The 14,754-nt window shown below is 48.6% G+C and overlaps 1 long non-coding RNA gene across 1 annotated transcript in view; it reads left to right on the forward strand.

The window, feature by feature from the left end:
* Positions 1–4,052: 4,052 nt before the first annotated feature.
* The window catches only part of LOC140391599 (uncharacterized), a 30,279-nt gene continuing 19,577 nt past the window's right edge, over positions 4,053–14,754 (forward strand). The window contains exon 1 of the long non-coding RNA XR_011935130.1: positions 4,053–4,173. This is a non-coding gene — a long non-coding RNA (uncharacterized lncRNA). The remainder of the gene's footprint in view (positions 4,174–14,754) is intronic.

Genomic DNA, 14,754 nt, shown 5'->3' on the forward strand with positions numbered 1-14,754 from the left:
TAGTCTCCTCTTTGGATACCTTTCCATTCTTTCGCCGCTTTTGATATTGGGGTGTGTTATCAGTGAGGGAATGTTTAATACAAAGAGAGATATTGGGGTGTGTTTTCAGAGAAGGAATGTTTAGTACTGGTCACCAGTTGTTCAATTGACATGGCTAGCAGCAGCGGGGATAAAGGACATCCCTGCCTCGTCCCTCTGTGCAGCCAGAAGTATCTAGAGCCATGGAAACACTGTACAGTAGTTTCACCCAGGAGGTGAACCCTGGCATGAGCCCAAACTGTTTTAAGTCCCTCTCGGAAGTACTTCCAATCAACTCTGTCGAAGCCTTTTCTGCGCTGAGGGAGATGATCTCTTCTGGTGTTCTCTCCCTGGATGGGGTCATTATCGCGTTCAGCGAGCGCCTGATGTTAGCTGTCAGCTGCCGGCCCTTCACCAAGCCTGTCTGATCTTCCGCTACTCCCTCTGGCAAGCAGCTTTCTAGCCGCCTCGCCAGAGCCATCACCAGGACTTTTTGGCGAAGTTTAGGAGTGAGATGGTTCTGTAGGACCCACATTCCGTTGGATGTTGGGTGTTTGTCTTTTTTGGGGGGGATATCGGCGATATTGAGGCTTGGGCCAACATTGGTGGCGGGGTACCCTTACTAGTGATTCTACGAACATCTCCCACAAGTTAATCTTTTGTAGACGTCCGCCAGGAATTCATCTGGCCTTGGCACCTTCCCCGCCCGCATGGAGTTGATGCTCTCCATGACTTCCCTCGGTTCTAATGGTGCTTCATAGAACATAGTGCAGAAGGAGGCCATTCAGCCCACCGAGTCTGCACCGACCCACTTAAACCCTCACTTCCACCCAATCCCCGTAACGCAGTAACCCCTCCTAACCTTTTTGGACACTAAGGGCAATTTAGCGTCGCCAATCTACCTAACCTGCACATCTTTGGACTGTGGAAAGAAACTGGAACACTTGGAGTAAACCCACGCAGACACTGGGAGAACGTACAGACTCCTCACAGACAGTGACCCAGCGGGGAATCAAACCTGGGACCCTGGTGCTGTGAAGTCACAGTGCTAGCCACTTGCACTACTGTGCTGCCCAGGGCTTCCAGGCCCTGTCTCCTACCTTCCTCCACTGGCATGTCCAGACCATCGAGGAACTGCTTCGTCATCAAGTCCCCCGAGCTGTATAGCCGTTGGTAGAAGTTTGCAACGGTTTTGTTGATCTGTTCTGGCGCAGCGACTAGATTGGTGCACAATGGCAGCTCCTCTCCGACCGCGTGGCTCGGTTGGAGCAGCAGTTGGATGCACTTAGAAGCATGCAGGTGGCGGAAAGAGTCATAGATCGGAGACTTGATCACACCCAAAGTGCAGGCGGACAGGTGGGTGACCGCCAGAAAGGACAGGCAGTCAGTGCAGGAATCCCCTGTAGCTGTGGCCCTCGGGTATACTGTTTTGGATACTGTTGGGGGGGATAGCCTATCAGGGGAAAAGGAACAGCAGCCAGAACAGTGGCACCACAACTGGCTTGGTTTCTTAGCAGGGGAGAGCAAAGTGCAGGAGAGCGATAGTTATAAAGGATTCTATAGTAAGGGGTAAACAGACTCCAGGATGGTGTTGACTCCCTGGTGCCAAGGTCAAGGATGTCTCTGAACGAACACAGGACATCCTGAAGGGGGAGGGTGAACAGCCCGAGGTCGTAGTACACATAGGTACTAATGACATAGGCAGGAAGAATGATGAGGTCCTGCAGAATGAGTTCAGGGAATTAGGCAGTAAGGTAAAAAGCAGGACCTCTAGGGTTGTAATCTCAGGATTACTCCCTGTGCCACGTGTCAGTGAGGCTAGAAATAGGAGGATAATGCAGCGAAACTCGTGGCTAAACTGGTGGTGTAGGAGGGAGGGTTTCAGATTTCTGGACCATTGGGATTTCTTCCGGGGCAGATGTGACCTCTACATGAAGGACAGGTTCCATCTAAACTCGAGGGGCACCAATATCCTGGCTGGGAGGTTTGCTAGACTCACTCGGGAGGATTTAAACTTGTATCGCAGAGGGTTGGGAACCAGAGCATTAGCTTAGAAGGTGTAATAACTGAAGGGAAAATAGAGAACCAAAATAAGAAAACAACATCACCCTCGGGCAGAGCAAAAAAGGTGTCAAGTGTGAGAAGAGAGGTGGTCAATGCAGGACTGAGGGTGTTGTACCTAAATGCACGCAGTATACGGAACAAGGTAAATGAGCTTGTTGAGCACATTGAAATTGGCCGGTACGATGTGGGCATCACTGAGATGTGGCTGCAAGGGGATCAGGGCTGGCATGTAAATATACAAGGATATGTGTACTATCGAAAGGACAGGCAGTTGGGCAAAGGAGGCGTGTTTGCATTGTTAATATGGAATGAAGTTAAATCGATAGCAAGGAGCGATATAGGATCAGAAGGCATAGAATCTCTGGGTAAAGTTGAGGAATCACAAAGGTAAAAATACCCTGATAGGAGTTATGTATAGGCCCCCTAGCAGTAGTCAGGACGTGCAGCAGAAAATAAATCAGGAGATAGAAAAGTTATGTAAAAAAGGCAATGCATGTAAAAACTGCATTATCACAATAATGGGGGACTTCAATATACACGTGGACTGGGAAAATCAGGTTGTTAGTGGATCCCAAGAAATGGAATTTGTGGAATGTCTAAGAGATTGTATTTTGGAGTAGCTTGTCACAGAGCCTACTAGGGAACAGGCAATTCTGGATTTGGTGGTGTGTAATGAGGCAGATTTGATTAGGGAACTGGAAGGTGAAGGAACCCTTAGGGAGTATTGACCACAATATGATAGAATTTATCCTGCAGTTTGAGAAGGAGAAGCTGGAATCAGATGTAACAGTATTATAATTAAATAAGGGAATGACAAAGACATGAGGGAGGAGCTGGCCAGAGTTGATCGGATAAGGAGTCCAGCACGGAAGACAGTGGAACAGCAATGGCAGGAGTTTTTGGAGGTTATACGGGAGGCACAACAGAAATTCATCCCAAGGAGGAGGAAACATGCTAAGGGGAGGACAAGGTATCCATGGTTGATGAGGGAAGTCGGGGACAGCATAAAAGCAAAAGGAAAAGTATACAAAATGGCGAGTATTAGTGGGAAGCCAGAGGATTGGGAAGCCTTTAAAAGCGAGCAGAGGGCAACTAAAAAAAGCAATAAGGGGGGAGAAGATGAAGTATGAGTGTAAGATAGCCAGTAATATAAAAGAAGATGAGAAGAGTTTTTTTCAACATATCAAAGGTAAGAGAGGCAAAAATAGACATTGGACCACTGAAAAATGCAGCTGGAGAAGTAATAATAGGAAACAAAGAAATGACAGACTAACTGAGTCGTTACTTTGCATCGGTCTTCATGGTGGGAGACACCAGTGGGATGCCAGTGCTCTTGGCGAATCGGGGCAGAGGGAATGCAGTGGCCATCACTAAGGAGAAGGTTCTGGGGAAACTGAAAGGTCTGAAGGTGGATAAATCAGATGGACTACACCCCAGGGATCTAAAAGATAACTGAGGAGATTGTGGAGGCATGAGTGATGACCTTTCAGGAATCACTGGAGGCAGGAAAGGTCCCAGAGGACAGGAAAGTGGCTAATGTAACACCGCATAAGGATGTAATTGAATTCTACTGTACATGTCACACCTGTTAGGTAATAGGGAAAACACAAGCGATAATCAACCCGTCACCCTTAATACACATTCCAGCATTTGAGGAACCTTTTACTATGTAAGGAACCTGCTAAATCCTGGTCTGTTTTGTGATTCTGTCTTTTATTAAATTCTTGTTCTGCAACATTGAAGATTTTGTTTAAAACTGCAGACTCTGGTGAAACGGAAAACATCCCTGGTCCAATGTCCTGGCCCAGGACTCCCCTTAATGCTCTGTGATGTCATTTTGATGAACTTGGCAAGCAGCCAATCAATGCCTCTGAAATTGTAGGACATCGTCTGTTCTCATTTGGGATTGGTTGAGCTTGTCAGAGTTTCTGGAAGATTCTGAAACAGCCCAGCAAGATCCATTTTGTCTCTCAGTTATGTGCAGACTTGGAAAGCAGCACACACAAGACTCTATCCATCAACATTCGCTGTGGTGATTTGAATGCTTCCAGCCAGCCAGGAGATGTAACTGCCTTAAATGACTCCAGACAGGTCGGTGAAAGTGTAAAACTCTGTTTGAAAAGCCTGGCGATTTATTGCTTCAAGCTAGCCTGTGAAAGTGACCTATGAGGGGAGATGTGGGCAAATCAACATTTCTATTCTGATTGTGGAATAGAACTGTGGAGCCAGTGCTCCAACTTCTCTCTCACCTGTTGGGCTCTTCCTGGGAGTTCTCTGCAGTCTGTTTAACCTGTGGAAGTAATCTTGATTTGCACAAACGGCAGACAAGCAGTTGCTGTCTGGAGCGGATGGACAACCTTTGTTTAAATTCTCAGGTAGAGAGAATTCTAAGATTGTCTGAGACTAGGAGTCAATCTGGTGGAGGCCTGTCAGGACTGAACCGGCCTCTTGGGGGGGGGGGGGGGGGGTGTAATTTGTCATGTGAAGACTCCGATTGTAGAAGTGAAAGTGACTTTCCAGAGAGAATTCTACAGCCTGCAGGTTTTGGTTGTAGACCACCATCAGAAGATTGCTGGCTGCAAGACCGTTACCTCAGCAGCAAAGAACCATCTTTTAATCCCCGTTATTTTCAATCCTTTGCTTACCATATGCCTGTCTTGTGTGTGTTTGGATGGAAGGTGGGACAGGATTTGGGGAATAGTTAGATTAGCAGACCATTGTTCCATTCTTACTCTTACCATTGTATGTTCATCCTTTTTCTTGTTATGAATAAACAGTTTTTTAATGTTTTACTTACAAATCCGGTGCCTGTAGATCCTTGGACCAGTCAAGAATCAAAGATCTCAGGAAAATACACATTATTGGTTAATTCTGTTATTTAAAAAAAATATTTTTATTGTATTTTCAAGTTTTACACAGTTGCACTTTATGTTTAATATTTACAGTACGTGTGGTTCTTGTATACATCTTGTTATCTTCTGTCTTGGGGTGTTTTCATCTTCCCGCCGCCCCCGGTATCCTCCCTTTTTGTTCAGGTGTACTGTCCCCTGGCTTCTGATCTCCACTTCCCCCCCCCCCCCCCCCCGCCCCGCTTCTTCCCTTTGTGCTTTCTGCTATATCTGCTTTGCGGGTTTGGGTGGGGGTGGGGGGTCCCCCGCCCCCTCTCATTGTGCTCTTCCACTCAGTTCCCCCGAATTACCTCATCTCTTCCTTCTTCCCCCCGGAGTTGCGTGTTTCTGTCTGTCTTCTCCCATCTTTCACTTTTTCCTCTAGTCACTGTTGGCTTCCAACAGGTCCTGGAACAGGCCGTTGAATTGAGGAAGCCTTCCTCCGACCCGCAGATGATGTATTTGATCTTCTCCAAGTGGAGAAATTCCATTAGGTCTGCCAGCCAGTCTGCAGCTGTGGGTGGATCGCCAGATGAGCAGGATTCTCTGGCATGCGATTAGGGCGCCGGCCCACTTCCCCATGTATAGCTCTGGCTGTTAGGATGCCACGAAGTTTGCCATTCGTGGGCACGGCTCCACCCCCACAACCTTGGATATTGTCTCAGAGAAGGCTGTCCAGAGCTCTACAAGTTTGGGACAGCCCAAAACATGTGGGTGTGGTTGGCCGGGCCTCTCTGGGCACCGCTCTCATTTATCCTCCACCTCCGGGAAGAACCTGCTCATTCGGGTTCTGTTAAGGTGCGCTCTGTGCACCACTTTCAGCTGCATGAGGCTGAGCCTTGCGCAGGAGGAGGTGGAGTAGGCCCTGCTCTGTACTTCGCTCCAGAGTCCCCACCCCACTCCACTTCTGTCCCCAGTTTGTCTCCCCATTTCCGTCTGGCCTCGTCCAATGGCATTCGAGCCCTGTCCAATAACGATCCGCACATTTTCCTGCCGTTTCCCCCTTCTTTACTGTCCTTGTTAATTAGGTCCTCCAGTAGTGTGGTCTCGGGGGCCCTGGGGTACCCGACTGTCTCCTTGCGGAGAAGGTGCTTTACCTGTAGGTGCCTACGTTCCTGTCCTGTCAGTCGTGACAGTTGCTCCGTCGGCTCTCCCAGCGTCGCTGGTCTGTTTCCCATGTAAAAGTCCCTGACTGTCAGCGTCCCTCCTGTCTCCCTTTCTTGAAGGGGGTGTCTAGTATGGCTAGAGACATGGGAGACATCTCGGTCAAATGTCCTTAGTGTGGCTACCACCCCTGGGCTGTGTACTTTGTTGGGGGTGGGGGTGGGGGTGGGAGTGCTGCTGTGGTGAGGTCCCGGAGAGTCGTCTCCTTGCAGGAGGCCTCCTCCATTCACACCCTTTTCTTGTTGGGTTCGCGTACCCACGTACCCATCCCCTGACTCTTTCTGCCGTGGCTGCCCAATGGTAATATTGCAGGTTCGGTAATGCCAGGCCACCCCTATCTTTTCCCCTTTGCAGCGTTGATTTTGGGACTCTCAGATTCCTACCCACCCCCTTCACACAAACCCCATGATAATTCTATCTGTTTTGAAAAAATACCTTGGGGTTGAAGATCGGTATTGATCTGAACAGGAAGAGGAATCTCAGCAGTACGTTCATTTTGATCATCTGCACCCTCCCCGTCAGGGAGAGCGGGAGTCCGTCCCACCTTTGCAGGTCCGTTTTGACTTCCTCCGCCAGGCTGGTCAGATTCCACTTCTATTACACTCCTGTATTATCTTGATATACTACGGAGTGTAACACGTGTTACTCAAACCTTGGTTACTGATGAGGTCTTCTGAATCTCGATGAAGAAGCCTCGAACTCGTCCAGTGGTAACAAAAGGTGTATTGAGTAACTATAACAATAATTGTGTGAGTTCTTTACTTTAACATTGATACTAATGATAAGGTTAACAAGATCTAACTACAGTAACTGCACTTGACTCCTCTAACCATCTGAGCTAATCTGATCCTCCTGTCCTTGTCACAGTCCATCCAAAAGAGAGGGAGAGAGACATAATGTGGTTTATTTTATACCCCTGTTGGTCCGGCCCCCTCGTGATCATGTGGTGCTACTGATTACACATTAACCCCTTATGTACATGCACATACAGAGATCACTACACCACTGGATCCGTGTCCAGTTCCTGGCTATTTGGATCCCCCGACAGCTGAATATTTATGGGCTTGTTTGAATGGGAGTCCCTCCAGCTTCGTCCCTCCCCCATTTGGGTTCACTGGGAATGTCTCGCTCTTGCCCAGGCTAAGTATGTAACCCGAGAAATTTCCAAATTCTTTCAGCATCTGCATGTTTGCTCTGTCCTTCCTGTGGTTCCGAGACACAGGGGAGCAGGCCATCCGCACAGGGTGGGACTCTGTTCTCTCTGCCACCCTTTGGATGCCCTTCTAGCTGTTCGCACCTCGCAGAGCAATCACTAGGTGTTCAATTGCCAGGGCAAACATGAGCGGGAACCGTGGGCATCCCTGCCTTGGGCCTCTCTGCAGCTGGAAGTATTCGGAGCTGGTGGTATTGGTTTGAACACTCGCCTTGGGAGTGTTGTATAGGTACTTCACCCAGGTGGTAAATACTGCTCCTAGTACCTCGAGGAGGTACTTCCATTCTATTCGGTCGAAGATCTTTTCTGCGTAGGGACTCCAGGGTCTGTGGGGCTGGAATTCGCCGGGGTGTTACAAAGAACAAAGAAATGTACAGCACAGGAACAGGCCCTTCGGCCCTCCAAGCCCGTGCCGACCATGCTGCCCGACTAAACTACAATCTTCTACACTTCCTGGGTCCGTATCCTTCTATTCCCATCCTATTCATATATTTGTCAAGATGCCCCTTAAATGTCCCTATCGTCCCTGCTTCCACTAACCCCTCCGGTAGCGAGTTCCAGGCACCCACTACACTCTGCGTAAAAAAACTTGCCTCGTACATCTACTCTAAACCTTGCCCCTCTCACCTTAAACCTGTGCCCCCTAGTAATTGACCCCTCTACCCTGAGGAAAAGCCTCTGACCATCCACTCTGTCTATGCCCCTCATAATTTTGTATACCTCTATCAGGTCTCCCCTCAATCTCCTTCGTTCCAGTGAGAACAAACCGAGTTTATTCAATCGCTCCTCATAGCTAATGCCCTCCATACCAGGCAACATTCTGGTAAATCTCTTCTGCACCCTCTCTAAAGCCTCCACATCCTTCTGGTAGTGTGGCAACCAGAATTGAACACTATACTCCAAGTGTGGCCTAACTAAGGTTCTATACAGCTGCAACATGACTTGCCAATTCTTATACTCAATGCCCTGGCCAATGAAGGCAAGCATGCCGTATGCCTTCTTGACTACCTTCTCCACCTGTGTTGCCCCTTTCAATGACCTGTGGACCTGTACTCCTAGATCTCTTTGACTTTCAATACTCTTGAGGGTTCTACCATTCACTGTATATTCCCTACCTGCATTAGACCTTCCAAAATGCATTACCTCACATTTGTCCGGATTAAACTCCATCTGCCATCTCTCCGCCCAAGTCTCCAAACAATCTAAATCCTGCTGTATCCTCTGACAGTCCTCATCGCTATCCGCAATTCCACCAACCTTTGTGTCGTCTGCAAACTTACGAATCAGACCAGTTACATTTTCCTCCAAATCATTTATATATACTACAAAGAGCAAAGGTCCCAGCACTGATCCCTGTGGAACACCACTGGTCACAGCCCTCCAATTAGAAAAGCATCCTTCCATTGCTACTCTCTGCCTTCTCTGACCTAGCCAGTTCTGTATCCACCTTGCCAGCTCACCCCTGATCCCGTGTAAATTCACCTTTTGTACTAGTCTACCATGAGGGACCTTGTCAAAGGCCTTACTGAAGTCCATATAGACAACATCCACTGCCCTACCTGCATCAATCATCTTAGTGACCTCCTCGAAAAGTTCTATCAAGTTAGTGAGACACGACCTCCCCTTCACAAAACCATGCTGCCTCTCACTAATACGTCCTTTTGCTTCCAAATGGGAGTAGATCCTGTCTCGAAGAATTCTCTCCAGTAATTTCCCTACCACTGAAGTAAGGCTCACCGGCCTGTAGTTCCCTGGATTATCCTTGCTACCCTTCTTAAACAGAGGAACAACATGGGCTATTCTCCAGTCCTCCGGGACATCCCCTGAAGACAGTGAGGATCCAAAGATTTCTGTCAAGGCCTCAGCAATTTCCTCTCCAGCCTCCTTCAGTATTCTGGGGTAGATCCCATCAGGCCCTGGGGAACCATCTACCTTAATATTTTTCAAGACACCCAATACCTCGTCTTTTTGGATCTCAATCTGACCCACGCTATCGACACACCCTTCTCCAGACTCAACATCTACCAATTTCTTCTCTTTGGTGAATACTGATGCAAAGTATTCATTTAGTACCTCGCCCATTTCCTCTGGCTCCACACATAGATTCCCTTGCCTATCCTTCAGTGGGCCAACCCTTTCCCTGGCTACCCTCTTGCTTTTTATGTACGTGTAAAAAGCCTTGGGATTTTCCTTAACCCTATTTGCCAATGACTTTTCGTGACCCCTTCTAGCCCTTCTGACTCCTTGCTTAAGTTCCTTCCTACTTTCCTTATATTCCACGCAGGCTTCGTCTGTTCCCAGCCTTTTAGCCCTGACAAATGCCTCCTTTTTCTTTTTGACGAGGCCTACAATATCTCTCGTTATCCAAGGTTCCCGAAAATTGCCGTATTTATCCTTCTTCCTCACAGGAACATGCCGGTCCTGAATTCCTTTCAACTGACACTTGAAAGCCTCCCACATGTCAGATGTTGATTTGCCCTCAAACATCCGCCCCCAATCTATGTTCTTCAGTTCCCGCCTAATCTTGTTATAATTAGCCTTCCCCCAATTTAGCACATTCATCCTAGGACCACTCTTATCCTTGTCCACCAGTACTTTAAAACTTACTGAATTGTGGTCACTGTTACCGAAATGCTCCCCTACTGAAACCTCTACCACCTGGCCGGGCTCATTCCCCGATACCAGGTCCAGTACTGCCCCTTCCCCAGTTGGACTGTCTACATATTGTTTTAAGAAGCCCTCTTGGATGCTCCTTCCAAACTCCGCCCCGTCTAAGCCCCTGGCACTAAGTGAGTCCCAGTCAATATTGGGGAAGTTGAAGTCTCCCATCACCACAACCCTGTTGTTTTTACTCTTTTCAAAAATCTGTCTACCTATCTGCCGCTGGCTGTTGGGAGGCCTGTAGTAAACCCCCAACATTGTGACTGCACCCTTCTTATTCCTGATCTCTACCCATATAGCCTCACTGCCCTCTGAGGTGTCCTCCCGCAGTACAGCTGTGATATTCTCCCGAACCAGTAGCGCAACTCCGCCTCCCCTTTTACATCCCCCTCTCCTGCCTGAAACATCTAAATCCTGGAACGTTTAGCTGCCAATCCTGCCCTTCCCTCAACTAGGTCTCTGTAATGGCAACAACATCATAGTTCCAAGTACTAATCCAAGCTCTAAGTTCATCTGCCTTACCCGTAATACTTCTTGCATTAAAACATATGCACTTCAGGCCACCAGACCCGCTGTGTTCAGCAACTTCTCCCTGTCTGCTCTGCCTCAGAGCCCCACTATCCCTATTCCCTCGTTCTCCCTCAATGCTCTCACCTTCTGACCTATTGCTCCCGTGCCCACCCTCCCGTGTGACACGAGCAAACCTCGCGGCCAGGATATTTATGCCTCTCCGGTTTAGATGCAACCCGTCCTTATATAGGTCATACCTGCCCCGGAAGAGCTCCCAGTAGTCCAGATAACAGAAACCCTCCCTCCTACACCAGCTGTTTAGCCACGTGTTTAGCTGCTTTATCTTCCTATTTCTAGCCTCACTGGCACGTGGCACAGGGAGTAATCCCGAGATTACAATCCAAGAGGGCCTGTCTTTTAACTTTCTGCCTAGCTCCCTGAACTCCTGCTGCAGGACCTCATGCCCCTTCCTGCCTATGTCGTTAGTACCAATATGTACAACAACCTCTGCCAGTTTGCCCTCCCCCTTCAGGATGCCCTCTACCCGTTCGGAGACATCCTGGACCCTGGCACCAGGGAGGCAACATACCATCCTGGAGTCTCTTTCACGTCCACAGAAGCGCCTATCTGTGCCCCTGACTATAGAGTCCCCTATTACTATTGCTCTTCTGCGCTTTGACCCTCCCTTCTGAACATCAGAGCCAGCCGTGGTGCCTCTGCTCTGGCTGCTGCTGTTTTCCCCTGATAGGCTATCCCCCCCGACAGTATCCAAAGGGGTATACCTGTTCGAGAGGGGGCCAACCTCAGGGGATTCCTGCACTGACTGCCTGCCCTTTCTGGTGGTCACCCATTTCTCTGCCTGCACCTTGGGTGTGACCACATTTACATAACTGCGATCTATGACGCTTTCCGCCACCTGCATGCTCCTAAGTGCATCCAATTGCTGCTCCAACCGAACCATGCGGTCTGTGAGGAGCTCCAGTTGGGTGCACTTTCTGCAGATGAAGCCATCCGGGACGCTGGAAGCCTCCCGGACCTGCCACATCTCACAGTCAGAGCACTGCACCCTTCTAACTGACATTGCGTCAATTAATTAAAATTAAAATTTTTAAAAACTCGTTGTAAAAACCCGAGTCCTAATTGATTACATGGGACCCTACCTAAAATGAAAAGAGGGAATCCTTACTTGTTGACCATAATGGATGTGTCTTCTCGATTTCCGGAGGCCATTCCATTAAGAAACATTGCAGCCAAGGATTGTAGTTGCGTTAACCAAATATTTTACTAGAGATATGAAATTTGATCTGACTAGATATCAAATTTTACGTCTGGAGTTATTCAAGGAAGTTATGGATAGCTTAGGAGTAAAGTAGTTTAACTCAATAGCGTATCATCCAAAATCACAGGAGCATTAGATGGATGGCAACAAACTCTAAAGACCATCAGCTGGACCCCGAGACTAAGTGCTGATGCCGAGGCAGGAGTTGTGGATTTCTACGAAAGCAAAACTGGCACCTCACCTGGGCCAATTCACCGACCATTAAGGGGCTGTCACTGGTGCCACGTGGAACACAGTCTATTGCAATGAGAAACTATGTGGGATTCATCGGGTTTGCGATTGACATTTGGGAGGCTGACAAGCTGCAGCCGCATATACACATTTCACTCCTCACACACAGCATCGCAGCCAACAAGGTGGTAGCAAGGAGAGCGGCACCCCCTTTCACAGATGCCGAGCTTGAGACCCTGCTGGACACTGGAGGAGAGGCGAACAACCCTGTACCCTGGGACAGGTTTGATTCCCCGCTGGGTCACTGTCTGTGCACGTTCTCCAAAGTAGTGCAGGTTAGGTGGATTGGTCATGCTAAATTACCCTTAGTGTGCAAAAAATGTTAGGAGGGGTTATTGGGTTACGGCAATAAGGTGCAAGTGAGGGCTTAAGTGGGTTGGTGCAGACTCGATGGGCCGAATGGCTTCCTTCTGCACTGTATGTTTTATGTCGCCACTCTGCTGCGCGATGTTGTAGAGGACACAGCAGGCAACGACGATGTGGGCGACTCTCGCAGCGCTCTACTGGAGAGGCCTCCAGAGCTGTCCAGGCACCTGAACTGCGTGTTCAGGATGTCGAAACACTGCTTGATCATGCCCCTGGTCGCTGTGTGGGTGGCATTGTAGCGTATCTGCATGTCGATCTGTGGCCTCCGGATAGGTGTCATCAGCCATGACTGGAGCGGATAACCCAGGAGCGGGGACAGTGGGCATTCCTGCCTTGTGCCTCTACTCCCCGCCCCCCCCCCTCCATTATTGGGACAATGGCCCCATGCCGGTGTCAAAATGTACCCCCCCACACACACACACCCTGTGGGGGGGAGCGTTGCGGGTGCCTCCAAGAAGCCAGGAACCGTTGAGTGTGCCAGGATGAAGGCGTGATGCACATCTGACGGTAACACACCCGTTCATTGAGTGGAACCCCTTTCGATTTGTGAAGAGCGGACAGTCATCTGCAGGTGCTTGTAGTGTGACATGCATCCTGTTGATCACCCCCCTGGACCCAGGGCATCTCCATGATGGTGGCGATCCTGCTGCCCGGGCATCCTGGTGTCACATTGAAATGGGTACATTGTGCCGACTGGGCAGATAGGGCCTCTGTAACGGCGCAGAAGCACCTGTGCAATGAGCTCTGAGATTTCAGAGAGGGAACCAAATGGCTGGTGGCACTCTGTAGAACCAGGGGCCAAGGGGGTGGTCAGTGAGGTGTGCAGCGCGATGGCAGCAATGGCGGTCCATGCCGGGAAACTGCCCCAGTCCTGTTGGGGGCCATTCCAACCCCATGGCTGTTGTCCACCCCCCCTCCCCGGAAGGGCGCCTTACCATGTCCTACCTCCTCTCTTCCCCGCCCCCCCAGGGTGAGAGTGTGGGGGGTACGTTTTGACACTGGCACGGGGCCATAGTCCCAATAATGGAGAATCCAGCCTCGTGTCCAACACTGGAGGGGGAGGGAGGGGGGGGGGGCGTTACCCTCAAGCTGCATCGTAATCTCACCTGTTCGAACTGAATTTGCAAGATAAAGTGACCAAGGACAGGGCAGGCTCCTTGACAACAGCATAGAACCAAAGGAGCCATTGTCTTAACAGTCAAGTCAGCAAACATCCAGTTCAGGCTGTTTATGATAACGTCACTGAATCGCATTCTAGAGCACAGAATTCATTAATGAAACATTTCAAGTTAATGTTGTACATAACAGACAGCTAAACGTCAAATCAAACTTATTTGATTCTAACCCAAACCAATTAGGATTACATAGGGGTATAACTAGATGGCTAAAGACTGATATGATTGAGTATAACCGTGTTAGTTCGCATGGCCATATTCCATTCTGGAATCAATCTATACTTTGACTTAACTATTCGCTGTCTCTGTCTTTCATATTACTTTCTAACTCTCGAAGTGAATGCAAGCTGTTTGCCGTTAGCAAGAAAATCATTTCTGTATTATTTGAAAGTTGAATTGTCTGCAAAATTGCTTCTCTGAGTCCTTTTGTATGCTGGACTTATTAGGGAATAAGATTTATATGATTCTCAATTGTAATCAATAGAGACAAATAAAACTATTCTTATTTGCAGAAGTATTAACTCAAATTTCTACTGAGTTTTAGTGTTCGCAAGTGCCACTAAATCCGCATGGTCGATCGCTACACGCCCCCTCAACCTCCGTTCCAGTGAGAACAAACCAACACTATCTAAACTCTCCTCATAGATAATGCACTTCATACCAGGCAACATCATGGTAAGCGTCTTCTGTACCCTCTCCATAGCCTCCATATCCTTCTGGAAATGTGGTGACCAGAATTGAACACTATATTCCAAATGTGGCCGAACTAAAGTTATATACAGCTGTAGCACGACTTGCCAATTTTTATACTCAATGCACCGGCCGATGCAGGCAAGCATGCCGTATGCCTTCTTGACTACCTTCTCCACCTGTGTTGCCCCTTTCAGTGACCTGTGGACCTGTACACTCCGATCCCTCTGCCTATCAATATTCTTCAGGGTTCTGCCATTTATATTTTTCACCTGTATTAGACCTTCCATAATGTATTACCTCACATTGTCTGGATTAAACTCTATCTTCCGTCTCTCCGCCCAAGTCTCCAACCTATCTATATCCTGCTGTATCCTCTGACAGTCCTCATCGCTATCCGCAATTGCACCAACCTTTGTGTCGGCTGCAAACTTA

The sequence above is a fragment of the Scyliorhinus torazame genome, chromosome 15, assembly GCF_047496885.1.
Source record: "Scyliorhinus torazame isolate Kashiwa2021f chromosome 15, sScyTor2.1, whole genome shotgun sequence".
Taxonomy (NCBI): domain Eukaryota; kingdom Metazoa; phylum Chordata; class Chondrichthyes; order Carcharhiniformes; family Scyliorhinidae; genus Scyliorhinus; species Scyliorhinus torazame.